The following is a 14,875-nucleotide window of genomic DNA, read 5'->3' as shown; positions in this document are numbered from 1 at the left end:
ATTCATCAGGATATGAGAGGTTCGAGATAGGTCAGTAAGGCAAGAAAAATAAATGAAAGCCAACCAGAATGGAAAATAAAAAAGTGGACTATTAAGTGAAGTTAACACATTGCAGAAAAGATAAACATACCAAAATTAATTTTATTGTATATACTAGCAACATAAAATTGGGAATTTAAATTTAAAGAAATATCATTTATAATAGCATTGAAAGATAAGATACTTAACAAATTTGAAAAATATATACAAGGCCTATATGCTGAAAATGTTAAAACTCTGATGAAAGATATCAAAGGAGATGTAAATAAATGGAGAGATATACTTAATTTATGAAATGGAACACAAAATAAAGTTAAGATGTCAAATTGGATATAAATTTTATGCAGTCTCAGTCAAAATCCTAGCAGGATTTTTTTTTTTCTTTTTTGGTAGAAATTGTCAAGCTCATTCTAAGGTTCATATAGAAATACAAATCACCCAAGGGGCACATTGGGCTGCTCAATCAGTTAAGTGACAAATTTTTGGTTTTCACTCAGATCATGATCTCCGGGTCATGATGTCAGGGCCATGAGATTGAGCCCCAAGTCAGGTTCTATGCCTAACGTGGAATCTGCTTAACATCCTCTCTCTTTCTCTGCTCCTCCTCTCGCTTGTACATGCACGTATGCTCTCTTTCTTTCTCTCTGAAATAAATAAATAAATCTTTTTTAAAAAGAAGAAATATAAATCCCCCAGAATAGACAAAAACAACTTGAAAAAGAAGAATAAAGTTGGATGACTAATATTATCTGACTTTAGGACTTGTAAATTACAGTAGTCTATATGGTGTTATCATAGTGTAAGGATAAAAAATTGACAGACCATAATAGAAATTACAGAAGTGGACATATACATATATAGTCAACTGATATTGAAAAAAGATGCAAAGTCAATTCCATGGAGAAAAAAATAGAATTCTTACACTGTGCTAGAATAATTGAGTATCCATTTATTTTTTTAAAAATTCTTGATAAAGGAAGTGTGTGCCATAGAAGCAGAGAGCAGGAAAGGAAGCCAACCTGAGTCTTGAAGGAAAGGGACACAAATAAAGGGGTGATAAATTAGAAATCACGTTTTATTCTTCTTTGGTTTCTGAATTCTTTTAGATAAATCTCTACCTCTTTTAAGAAGCTCTATATGTATCTACATATCACACACATAAGCTCTGCCTGATCAATAGTAAAGATGTACTTTACTTTTTGAAAGCAACTGTATCGAGGTGTATTGATACACAAAGCACTGTCCGTATTCAAAGTACACAATTTGGGCAAAATAGTGGAGGAGGAGGGGACCCTATTTCAACTGTTCCCCTGAACTGAACTGGATATCTACCAGACCACTCTGAACACCCACAAAATCAGCCTGAGATGTAAGAATATATGTCTGGGTCACTACAAACAGAAAATCTCTGGCAGCTGGTTTTGAGGTATGAAGCGGGAAGCTGTGAATCTGTGGGCAGATATCAGAAGATAAACAGGAAGGGAATGGAGCCTCAGAGATCCTGCACTGCCAGAGTGCAAAAGTCTCCCACACTGGGGACCAGGCAGACTTGCAGACTGGTAGTGATGGGGAAAGGACTTTAGGGAAGCTCCCAGACTGAAACCTGGAGTTGCAGGGGCAGGCATACCAACCAGGGGCAGCTGGCAGTTTTAGGAGCACAAAGAGCAGAGACATGCCTGGAACTGGAAGTGAGAGCTGGGGGTGCTGCTGTGGGCACACAACCTAGGATGTTGTGGTCTTTACCAGCACAGACAAAAATGGAGTCAGCAATGCCTGGCAGGCTCTCTGGAGAGCAGACTGTGATCTCTGTTCTGAGACAGAGGTTTGGATATGGTCACTTCTGCTCTGACTCTCAGAAGATAAGCAGAAAGCTGCCTGAGAACAAAAGGCCCCCCCAAACCAGTTTTTACTGAGCCCATCACCTCTCACTAAAAGGTCAGTGCAACTCTGCCCAAATAGGGTTGCCTGAGTACAGTGCAGTAGACCCTGTCCCAGAAGACAGGCTGGAAGAACAAGAGGTTGACAAGTTTAAGGTCCCTATAAAACAGGTGCATCTTGCCTGGGTTGTGGTCAGTAATTTGGAATCTGTACATTCCCTCATCTACCCCTCAACAGAATGACTAGAAGGAGGAACCCCCGCCATAGCAAAGATTTAGAAACTGTGACCTCTGCCACAAAACTAATGGATATGGATACAAGCAAGATGTTGGAAATAGACTTCAAGGTAAGTTATGGGGGAAATAGATAAGATGGAGAAAACCATCAATGGCAACATAGATTCTCTAAGGGCAGAAATGAGAGCTGATCTAGGAGAACTTAAAAATGCTATCCATTAGATCCAATCTAATCTAGATACTCTCACAGCCAGAGTAAACAAGGCAAAAGAATGAATTAGTGATCTAGAAGACAAACTGATAGAAAAGAAGGAACCGGAGGAGGCCTGGAACAAACAGCTTAAAATCCAAGAAAACAGAATTAGAAAAATAAATGATAGGACACCTGGGTGGCTCAGTTTGTTAGGCCACTGTCTTTGGCTCAGGTCATGATCCCAGGGTCCTGGAATCGAGTTTCACATTGGGCCCCTTGCTCAGCAGGGAGTTTGCTTCTCTCTCTGCCTCTGCCTGTCACTCTGTCTGCTTATGCTCTCTCTCACTGACAAATAAATAAATAAAATCTTAAAAAGAAAAGAAAAGAAAGAAACGATGCCATGAAACATCTCCGTGTCAGAATTATTGGAATTTCTGAGGGAGTAGAGAGAGGACTAGAAGATATATTTGAGCAAATCATAGCTGAGAACTTCCTTAATCTGGGGAAAGAATCAAGCATTCTTGTCCTAGAGGCATAGAGGACCCCTCCCAAGATCAAGGAGAACAGACCAATGCTCCAGCATGTAATAGTAAAACTTGCAAAGCTTAGAACCAAGAAAATGATCTTAAGGCAGTTAGGGAGACAAGATTCCTTAGGTACAGATGGAGGAGCATCAAAATAATGTCAGACCTGTCCACAGAGACCTGGCAAGCTATAAAGAGCTGGCAAGACATATTCAGTGTATGAAATGAGAAGAACATGCAGCCAAGGATACTTTATCTGGCAAGGCTGTCATTTAGAATGGATGGAGAGATAAAGAGATTCCAAGACTGGCAGAAATTGAAAGAATATGTGACCACTAGGCCAGCACTGCAAGAAGTATTAAGGGGTTCTATAAAAGAGGAAAAAACCCAAGAGTGATATAGAATAAAAATTTACAGAGACAATCTATAGAAACAAGGACTTCACAGGCAACATGATGACAATAAAATCATATCTTTCAATAATCACTCTCAACATGGATGGCCTAAATGCTTCCATAAAATGACACAGGGTTGCAGATTGGATTAAAAAAAAAAAAAACAGGGACATCCATATGCTGTCTACAAGATACTCATTTTGAACCTAAAGATACATCCATACTGAAAGTGAAGGGATGGAGAACTATCTTTCATGCCAATGGACCTTAAAAGAAAGCTGGCGTAGCAATTCTCATATCAGATAAATTAGATTTTAAGCTAAAAACTGTAGTTAGAGCTAAAGAAGGACACTCTATCATTCTTAAAGGGTCTGTCCAACAAGAAGATCTAACAATTGTAATTATCTAGGCTCCCAACATGGGAGCAGCCAGCTGCATAAGCCAACTAATAACCAAAACAAGGAGACATATTTATAATAATGTGTTAATAGAAAGAGACTTCAACTCTCAACTTTCAGCAATAGACAGATCACCTAAGCAGAAAATCAACAAAGAAACAAGAGCTTTGAATAACACTTGATTGGATGGGCCTTATAGATATATACAGAATATTCCACCCTAAAACAACAGAATACTAATTATTCTAGAGTGCACATGGAACTTTCTCCAGAATAGACCACATACTAGGTCACAAATCAGGTCTCAACGGATACCAAAAGATTGAGATTATTCCCTGCATATTCTCAGACCACAGTGCTTTGAAATTGAAACTCAATCACAAGAAATTCAAACACTTGGAGGCTAAAGACCATCCTGCTCAAGAATGTTTGGATCAACCAGAAGAAGAAAGAACTTAAAGAAGTTAAAGAAAAACTTAAAGAAGAACTTAAACAATTCATGGAAACCAATAAGAATGAAAACACATTTGTCCAAAGCCTATGGAGTATGGCAAAGGCAATCCTAAAGGGGAAATACATAGCTATCCAAGGCTCACTCAAAAAAAAAAAAATGAAGAAAAATCCCAAACTGGAGAATCAACAGCAAATTAAGCCTACCCATACATGAGAAGGGACATAATTAAGATTAAAGCAGAGATCAATGAATTAAAAACCAGAAATACAGTAGAACACATCAATAAAACTAGAAGCTGGTTCTTTGAGAGAATTAAAAAGATCAAAAAATGAATGGCAAGACTTAACTAAAAGAAAAGAGGAAGGACCCAAATTAGTGAAAATATGAATGAAAGTGGATAAATCATGAGAAACACCAAGGAAATAGAAACAATTATTAGAAATTATTATCAACAACTAACTATATGTTAATAAGTTAAGCAAACTGGAAAAAATGGATGCATTTCTGGAAACCCATAAACTACCAAGAGTGAAACAGGAAGAAATTGATAATCTGAGTAGACCAATAACCAGTAACAAGATTGAAGCAGTGATCAAAAGCCTCCCAAAAAACAAGAATCCAGGACCTGATGGATTCCCTGGGGAATTCTACCAAATATTCAAAGAAGAAATAATACTTATTTTACTGAAGCTGTTTTTAAAAATATAATTAGAAGGAAAGCTTCCCAAATCATTCTATTAGGCCAGCATTACCTTGATCCCCAAACCAGGCAAAGAACCCATCAAAAAGGAGAATTTCAGACCAATATCCCTGATGAATGTGGATGCCAAAATTCTCAACAAGATCCTAGAAAGTAGGATCCAACAGTGAATTAAAAAGATTGTCCACCATGACCAAATGGGATTTATCTCTGGAATGCAAGGGTGGTTTGACATTTTTAAATCAATGTGATAGAACACATTAATAAGAGGAAAAGGAAGAACAATTCGGTCCTTTCAAAAGATGCAGAAAAGGCATTTGACAAAATACAGCATCCTTTCCTGATACCCTGTACTCTGAAGAGTACAGGGATAGAGAAGACATTCCTCAATTTAATAAAATCTGTCTCAATGGGGAAAAGAGGAGAGCATTTCCCTTAAGGTCAGGAACATGACAAGGATGTTCACTCTCGCCACTATTGTTTAACATAGTACTAGAATTCTTAGCAACAACAATCAGAAAACAAAAAGAAATAAAATGTATTCAAATTGGAAAAGAAGAAGTTAAACTCTCTCTCTTCACAGATGACATGAAAACTTATGTGGAAGACCCAAAAATTCTCTACCTCCAAATTACTAGAACTTATACAGCAATTCAGGATACAAAATCAATGTACAGTAATCAGTTGCTTTCTTATATGCTAAGAATGTAATTGTAGAAAGATAGAGAATCAATTCCATTTACAACAGCACCCAAAACTGTAAGATACCTTGGAATAAACCTACCCAAAGAGGTAAAAGATCAATACTCTAGGAACTACAGAACACTCATGAAAGAAATTGAAGAAGACACAAAAAGATGGAAAAACATTCCATGCTCATAGACTGGAAGAATAAACATTGTTAAAATGCCTATGCTATCCAGAGCTTCCCAGTCTATACTTTCAATGCCATCCTGATCAAAATACCAATGACATTTTTCAAATTGCTGGAACAATCAATCCTAAAATTTGTATGGAACCAGAAAAGACCCCGAATTGCAAAGAAATGTTGAAGAAGAAAAACAAAGCTGGGGCATCACATTGCCTGATTTCAAGCTATATTACAAAGCTGTGATCACCAAGACAGCATGGTACTGGCACAAAAGTGGACACATAGACCAATGGAACAAAATAGAGAGCCCAGATATGGACCTTTAATTCTATCATCAACTAATCTTTGATAAAGCAGGAAAAATATCCAATGAAAAAAAGACAGTCTCTTCAATAAATGATGCTGGGGAAATTGGACAGCTATGTGTAGAAGAATGAAACTTGGCCATTCTCTTACACCATAGACAAAGATCAACTCAAAATGGATGAAAGACCTCAATGTGAGACAGAAATCCATCAAAATCCTAGAGGAGAAGATAGGCAGTAACCTCTTTAACATCAGCCACAGCAACTTCTTTCAAGAGACGCTTCCAAAGGCAAGGGAAACAAAAATGAAAATGAACTTCTGGGACTTCATCGAGATGAAAAAGCTTCTGCACAGCAAAGGAAACAGTCAACAAAACAAAGGGGCAACCCACAGAATAGGAGAAGGTATTTGCAAATGACACTACAGACAAAGGCTGATATTCAAGATCTATAAAGAACTTCTCCAACTCAACACCCAAAAAACAATCAAGTCAAAAAACAGGCAGAACACATGAACAGACACTTCTCAAAAGAAGACATATAAATGGCTAGCAGACAGATGAAAAAATGTTCTTCATCATTAGCCATCAGGGAAATTCAAATCAAAACTATAGTGAGATACAACCTTACACCAGTTAGAATGGGAAAAACTGACAAGGCAAGAAACAAAAAATATTGGAGAGGCTGTGCAAAAAGGGGAACTTCCTTACAGTGTTGGTGGGAGTTGGTACCACCACTTTGGAAAATAGTGTGGAGGCTTCTAAAAAAATTAAAGATAGAGCTACCCTATGACACAGCAATTGCACTACTGGTATTTACCTCAAAGATACACATGTAAGAAAAGAAGGGCCATATGCACCCCAATGTTTATGGCAGCAATGTCCACAATAGTCAAACTGTGGAAGGAACCAAGATGCCCTTCAACAGATGAATGGGTAAGGAAGATGTGGTCCATATAAGCAATGGAGTATTATGCCTCCATCAGAAAGGATGAATACCCAAATTTTGCATCAGCATGGACAGGACTGGAGGAGATTATGCTGAGTGAAATAAGTCAAGCAGAGAAAGTCAAGTATATGGTTTCATTTATTTGTGGAACAAAAGGAATAGCATAGAGGGCATTAGGAAAAGGAAAGGAAAAATGAAGCTGGGGGGAGTTGGATGGAGAATCTACACATGAGAGACTATGAACTCCAAGAAACAAACTGGGGGTTTTAGAGGGGAAGGGACTGGGGAGATAGTGAGCCTGATGATAGGTACTAAGGAGGGCACGTGTTGCGTGGAGCACTGGGTGTTATATGCAAACAATGAATCATAGAACATTCCATTACAAACTAATCATGTACTGTACGGCGACTAACATAACATAATAAAAAAGAAATCTTGATTCATACTTTTCTCCATGTACAAAAATAAACTCGAGATAGTTCATAGACCTAAATGAAACACCAAAAACCATAAAACTACTAGAAGAAAATATGAGAGAAAATCTTTTTGATTTCATGTGCAGTTTTTGTACATATAATGCCAAAATCACAATATATAATATATTGAAGAAATAGTGATATATAGAACATCATCAAAGTTAAGCAATTTGGCTCTTTGAACAGCATTATTAAAGAAATGAAAAGAGAAACCAAGCATGGGGAGAAAATATTTGCAAACCACACATCTAGTAGAGAACTTGTATTCAGAATACATAGAGAACTCTCAAAAACTGAATAATGAAACAATGAACAACACAATTAAAAAAAAAAGAGTCTTTGCTTTGGTGGGGCATATACTAAAATTGGAACAATACCGAGTAGATTAGCATGGTTCCTGCAGAAGGATGACACACAAATTTGTGAAGCGTTCCACATAAAAAAAAAAAAAAATCAAACAAAAGATTTGAATAGACACTTCATCAAAGAATGTGTGCGTGCGTGTGTGTGTGTGTGTGTGTGCGTGTGCATGTGTGGTAAGAAATACATGAAAAATGGGATCATTGGTCACTGGAGAAATATAAATTAGAACAATTAGGTAACACTGTACACCTTTTAGTAAGTCTAAAATTAGACTGTTGACGAGGTGTTAAAGTGTTGATGAGGATGTAGACAACGGAAACCTCTTACACTACTGGTACAAATGCAAAATGATACAACTGCTTTGAAAAACAGTTTTCGGTTCCTTAGGAAGTTCATATACGTCCACCACATGGTGCAGGGATTCCATTCCCAGTCATTCACTCATACAAAGAAAGCATAGATCTATATTTGTTCAGGAATGTCATTTGCAATAACTGGAAACTGGAAGCGATCCCCACCTCCAGCAACAGGCCAACGGGTAAGTAATTGCAGAATCTGGTGTACCATGGACTACTACTCAGTTATAAAAACAATGAACTCTGAAGGCAGTCACCAATCTGAATACATATGAAAATATGCTGAGTGAAAGAAACAAAACTTCAAAAAAAAAGTGTGTAACAGATGATTCTACTTCTATGAAATTCTATAAAATGCAAATTCATCTATAATGACAGAAAGCAAATAAATGGTTTTCTGGGATAATGGGATAGGTAAAGTGTGTGCAACACCTTTTGATATATGAAACAATAAACACACAATTGCCTATATATTAAATGTGCTGTTTCCAATATTAAAAATAAAGAACGTTGCATGCAATTAAGTAATTAAAGTACCTTCTTAATGCATATAAGAAAATATTTCAATAAGACAGATTTTTAAAGAAAACTATAGATTTGAAAGATTCTTCACAAATCAGTCGTTATTGAAGAATTACTCCCTTGAAACTATTGCTGAGATAAACATTTTAAAATACGGAAATTTCATAACTTTCTCTAAAAAGTTTTTAATTAATTTGTATGCCTGAGTCTATTCCTAGCAAGTAACTCATTTAAGGAAAATGAATTCTTTTGAAATTTTTTTTCTCCAAAGAAAGAAAATGTTACATATAATGAGAATATGGCCTTAGGAAAAGAGGCAAATGGCTTTAATTGCTGAGAAAGTCCATGGAAATATAATAGTAACCACATGTTTCATATAAAAAAAAATCATGTCCTTCAGATGCTCAATATCTCAAACATGTAAAGAATAACTAGGTAGCAAAATGAACTCACCAAACATGTGATAGTCCAAACCTAGGACCTGTGAATAAGTTAAATTCCAGTGCAAAGGAAATTAAAGAAGCAGAAGGAATTCAGGTGACTAATCAGTGGGCTTTAAAAATAGAGTGGTTATCCCAGATTACCTGCATGGGCCCAAGGTAATCACAAGGTTTCTTAAATGTGGAAAAACAAGGCAGAAACATTAGTGTCAGAGCAATACGATGTGAAAAACATTCAACCAGCCATCGCGGCTTTGAAAATGAAAGGAAGTCACAAATCAAGTCATGGGCAGCCTCTAGAAGCTGGAAAGGGCAAAGAAACACTCTCCTCCAGAGCCTCCAGAAAAGAGTACAGCCCAGCCAACACCCTGATTTTAGTTTGGAAAGACTCATTTTGGAGTCCTGATCTCCAGAATTGCAAGATAATAAATGTGTGATGTTTTAAGCCACCAGGTGTGTAGCATTTTGTTATAGCAGCAATAGACAACTAATACAATCGGTATAAAAGACGATGTCTCTGCATCCCAGGAAATTACTATCCTGGGCTTTACGTCACACGGATGAATGTATGGAAAGACAGTTTTCCTCAAGTTGCCTCATAAACTAAATATTCTCTGTGGTATCTGTTGAGATTAAACTAGTTTCCTCAAATTAAAATTTATGAGCTAAGAAAAAGAGGGGACAACAGTGACAAGTAATCAATATTACTTCAAAAATCCTTTAATTTGTTTAACAGGAGATTTATACCTTGTGCTCTTCTTTATTAGTTTTGATGGATTTTGTCAACAGGTGCTCTAGTGAAGGTGGAAAGAAGTCTTAGGTTTTAATGAAAATAAATCTTGCTGTCACCTCCCAAATGGACAGAGATCTGCTACTATGGCAAGTGCAATTTGTTTAGAACTTCCATACATGATCCCTTGCCAAAAATAACATCATTATTATTTTTTATTCTTATTACTACCACTACTTTACCACTAATATTTTAATGCCTCAGTTACCTATAGATAGCTGTAACTTTTTTCCTTTGCAGATTTTGTATATCAAAATAAAGAGTGCCATTCAAATTTATAAAATTCTCTAATTATTTTATTAAAAACTATGTGGTTTATTTTGGCACAGTGTATGTATTTTTGAAACATTCTAAAAAACCACAGCAAGAGAAAGAAAACTATACAAGGCCCGCCCCGCCCACTCATCGTCACCACCAAAGACGGAGTTTTTAACTGACACTCTGAATGGAAATATATTAACTTCTCATTCTTTTATCCAGAAGTCATGTCTAACACTGCCAACGTGTAATACGTGTTCTGACCACCCTATTCTTGACCTCATATGGCACCTGTCCTCAAATGAAATTGAAGCATTTATACAGGAACTAGAAATGGTGTGTGTCATTAGGATAGGACAGCCAAAGAGGTTTTTTTTAAAAAATATTGTTTATTCCAAAAAAGCATGCCCTTCACTATTGTAGAATTGTCTCTTGATGTTTTTCCACTAAAAAATGTACCAACCACTACAAAGAAAGGATAGTTATATACTATGATAGAGGTGCTAAATATTGCTACAGTGGCCATCATAGTATGGCAATATGTAAATGTATCAAATTAATATATTGTACACCTCAAATTATATAATGTTACATAGAAAGTATACATATTCAATAATTATTTTATGTAAAAGATAGGACAAGTTTATATTGTCTTAATACTCATTGAACAGTTTACGTATGGATCAATGTTTACACATGAGTCCAAAGAAATCAACCATTTACCAATTCCTCATGAGATTTGAGACTCAAACAATGACTTCCCTAACGAAATATAGCTGAAAATTTGGAATTTACTTTGTATGTAGAAAACCAGTTGGTCTAGGCAAACTAGACCTGGTGATTAACTTTTATAAACTTTTTTGTTTTTTAAAGATTTTATTTATTTATTCGTTTATCAGAGAGAGCAAACAATCAGGGGGAGCAGCAGACAGAGGGAGCAGGAGGCTCCCCACTGAGCAGGGAGCCCAATACGGGATCTAGTTCTAGGACCCTGGGATCATGACCTGAGGCTTAGGCAGATCCTTAATCAATTGAGCCACCCAGACATCCCTAATTTTTATTCTACTTTTTCAAGGAGGTTGAGAATGCAAGAACATTTATGTGTTTTCTCTTGATTTGATAGTTATGGCTAATGTTTGAAGTCTCTCATTACCATTCACTTATCCTTTATTATCATATCTAGTTGGTAGAAATATCAGTGTAACAAGATTTTAACGAGTTTGGTTAAACTTTCTCATTCTATTCTGACCAACATAACCATATTGATTACAAACATAAAGTCACATTTAGTACCTTCTATATGTTGTAGACTCTATGAGCTATAATAAAGAATTTTAAGATAAAATTAGATTGGAGAAAAGCAGAAACTGTGTAACTATAGTAATGTATATGAGAATAAATTAAATGCAATTATCCAAAAAGTTTAAAAAAAAAAGGTGTGGTATCAGAGATTGATGTCTATGTTGAAAAGAAATAATATATAATATCAAATATCAACTGCTTTCTCTACATTAATCAGTTTCTTCCCTGATATCTTCCCAAGATATTCATATATCTTGAATATATTGAAATACATTCAATTTTTTTTTCTTTTCTAACTCTCATTTCATTTTAGTGCTAGCTAGCTTCATATATTTTAAGTTTTCTGTAAGTAAAGGGAAAGACTAAAAGAAAGAGTTAACTTTCATTGGGGGATATTTCTGAAAGATTTGCAACCAATGGAAGATCATTCAGTTCAAAGTTAGAAAGGAAAATATAACAATCAAGTAACTGGCCGTCGTCCACAGGAAAAGATTGTTCATGAGCCGGCAGAACTGGAACACTTAAGAGAGGTGGAAGCTGTGGGTGGAAAGTCACTGCCTACATTCAATAAAGTGGGTTTTGGCATTGCTTTCAACTTGAGGTCGAATCCTCTGTCTGAACACTTTTGTATTCCCAGACACTCAGTCTCACTGAGGGCAGCAGCGTGGAGGTGGGGGCAGGGAAACCAGTTGCAGCAATGTCCTTTGGCCTTGCCAGCTCCCTGGGGGGGATTGTTAGAGGCCGGCTGAGTCTCATCACAGTCATGGAAAGAAGCCCTCAGTCAATGGTCTGATCCTGGGAACATAGTCCTGAGAGACTCAAAATGGCTTCCACACTCACAGTCTTGTTTTTTCATGTGTATTTTGTGTTAGGACACATTATAGCTCTATAAATTCTTACTTTTTTGTCATATTTATCAAAATCAATATGTTCTCCACTTAATGTTGAAAAAAATACTGTTAACAAATAGGTATTTGTTGATTTCTTGTCACTGGAAATTATTGTATTAAACACTGAATTTCTTAAACCCAAAGGGAACTGGGAAATTTAGGCCTTATCTAGGTGTTAAACAAATCTTGAGAAAATGGTTTACTGGATAATAATTAATAGTATCTTGGGAAATAGGAGAACTAGGACATAGTTCATAAAAGATCTGCCTTTATTTCCTTTAACATTTACTGAAAATTGTAAGTTTAATGGGTATGACACCTGCTGCTTATAATATATGAGATCTTGCATTATTACCATTTAGTTACGTGTTTTCACTAAGTAGAGCACCTGAATTTCCCTATTATCATGAATCTTCAGACCAATGAACTTCTCTGAATTTTAATTTTCAAGTTCTAAAATGGAATTTATTGTGATTCTTATATGGTAAGTAAATAAGACATCTTAAAAAAAGGATTTAAAAGAGCCTTAATTGAACACATCATCACATGTATTTTCCTGATATCGTATCAAACTGTTGCATTTTACCTGAAAATTACTTTTTAAAGGCATAATAAGAGGAAAAAATAAAAAATGAATAGAAAAAAAGGGAAAAGGGGAGGAGGGAGAAAAGGAAAATTATGACTGAACACTGCTTCTAGTGTAGACATGTACAAACTTGTTCATTATTTTTCACATCCCATATCATTTTCTCCAAGCATTCCAACCCAAATAATGGAGGTAATTTGCACTAACTCCAAATGGCACCACTTTTACATATTCTCCAAAACTATCATGCCCTGAGTTCTGTACAATTATGTATTTAGAGGTTGGGGTTGGTGAGTGGAGATTAAGGTTCTCTGGAGACTGAGTAGCCACAGAAAAAGGAAGTAGAAGAGTTCAAGAAACAAACTTCACAAGGTTGTCTTTATCTGGTCTTTATCTGAATTCGTAATCTTATTCTTTTCATATGTTTATTATGACTACTGCATTTTAGAAGGCTATAGAAACGTGACTAAAATTATGAATGTTTTTCCTAAGAATTTCTTGTAGAGCCTGAACTTTTTTATTCATCTACAGAGTTGTTGAGTTTTAGTCCATCCAAGGGTCAAGTGCTATTATGTAATTTACCTTGTGCAATAATCAGGATAGGTTACCTTATGCTCCAAAACAAAGAATCCTCACATCTTAGTGGCATAAAATAATAGAGATCTATTCTTCATGGTAAATGTGTAATCCAGGTTGGAAAGGGCAATGTGCTCATTAGAGTTGCTCAGGAGACCACCCTGAGTGAAGCTCTGGTGCTATCTAAACATGGTTTGGTAGGATCGAAGAACATGGAGCATCGACTTTACGAGCTTCTACTTGGCGAGACGCTTCACATTCATTCACATTTCATTGGCCAAAGCAAGGACTATGGCTATGTATAACTTAGAGAATGAATGTCCCTGGGAGGCAAGGAGAATCAGAAATCTCTGGGAGCAATACTAACATCGATCAGAGTCTGCTTTTCTGATTATCAAATACTCTATTCACTCTCCTTCCCACACGTAGAATCACCCATCACCACCTAAAAGTGACAACATAAAAGTCCATTCCGGTCATGGTGTGGAATTTAGAATCCAGTATCTCTGAGGAATGTGCATTCATCAGGTCTTAATGTGGCTTTCTTTGATCTGGAGACTAGGGAGCCAAATCGGTGAAAATGTGCTGCCTTCCCAACCAGATAGACACACAATATGCAATGGTGGGAAAGGAAAACAATAAACACTCCCAATCAGAAAGAGGAAGAAAGGGGAACTTTTTATAAACTCTGGTTCACAGCAATTCTAAAATTCCAATGGGAAGATATTAGAAGGTTCCCTACCCTGGGGGCATGGAATGTTCCTTGGTTGTGCTCTGACTGGATACCACAGGGAGGAGCTCCTCTGTTCATTGTTTTTCAAGTCACTAGCTACAGCCTCTGGGTGGATGCCTTTTCCAATATATTTCTTGGCCACATCTTAAGTGGTCACTGGGGAATATGTACTTGCTTTCTTAAGTCATTTTCTGCCTATATAAGGTGGAGAACCCAAATATCTTTAAAGTCTGGAAGAGGAAAAGAACAGCCTCCTCAGATACTCAGTGAGATTCTGATCTCTGTGCTTTTAGTTGGCTCCTTGGGCTAGTAACCAGATCAAACCCGTTTTCTTTTTGAGATATACTTCCCAGAACTGCTACATTTCTCTGTTTTCTCTTCCACATTCTCTCTCTTCTCTCTCTCTCCCCTTAGTGTCAGGTACTTTGGTACCCTAGGATCTAATAATAATGAATTCTTCTCCTAGTTGAAAGGACTTAGGAGTTTTCACCCCTAATTTACTCCTTGTCCAAGTGTAATTTAATCAGTTGAAAAGTTTTAGTAGATTTTGGTTCCACAAAGTATTTCTCAAAGATAAGACTTTCATTGTTTGGGATGAAAAAGTAATATCTGGGCTCATTCTGTTTCCTTTCCCCTCTGCTT

At 36.4% G+C, this 14,875-nt stretch overlaps 1 non-coding gene across 1 annotated transcript; it reads left to right on the top strand.

Annotated features, from left to right (window-relative positions):
• The first annotated feature begins 7,752 nt into the window (after positions 1–7,752).
• Positions 7,753–7,859, top strand: LOC122903803. Its single transcript, XR_006384029.1, has one exon. It is a non-coding gene; the product is annotated as a U6 spliceosomal RNA (small nuclear RNA).
• Positions 7,860–14,875: the final 7,016 nt, after the last annotated feature.

The sequence above is a fragment of the Neovison vison genome, chromosome 3 (genome assembly GCF_020171115.1).
Source record: "Neovison vison isolate M4711 chromosome 3, ASM_NN_V1, whole genome shotgun sequence".
Taxonomy (NCBI): domain Eukaryota; kingdom Metazoa; phylum Chordata; class Mammalia; order Carnivora; family Mustelidae; genus Neogale; species Neogale vison.
Note: the sequence above shows the minus strand (reverse complement) of the source record. Positions and strands in the feature narration are given on the sequence as shown.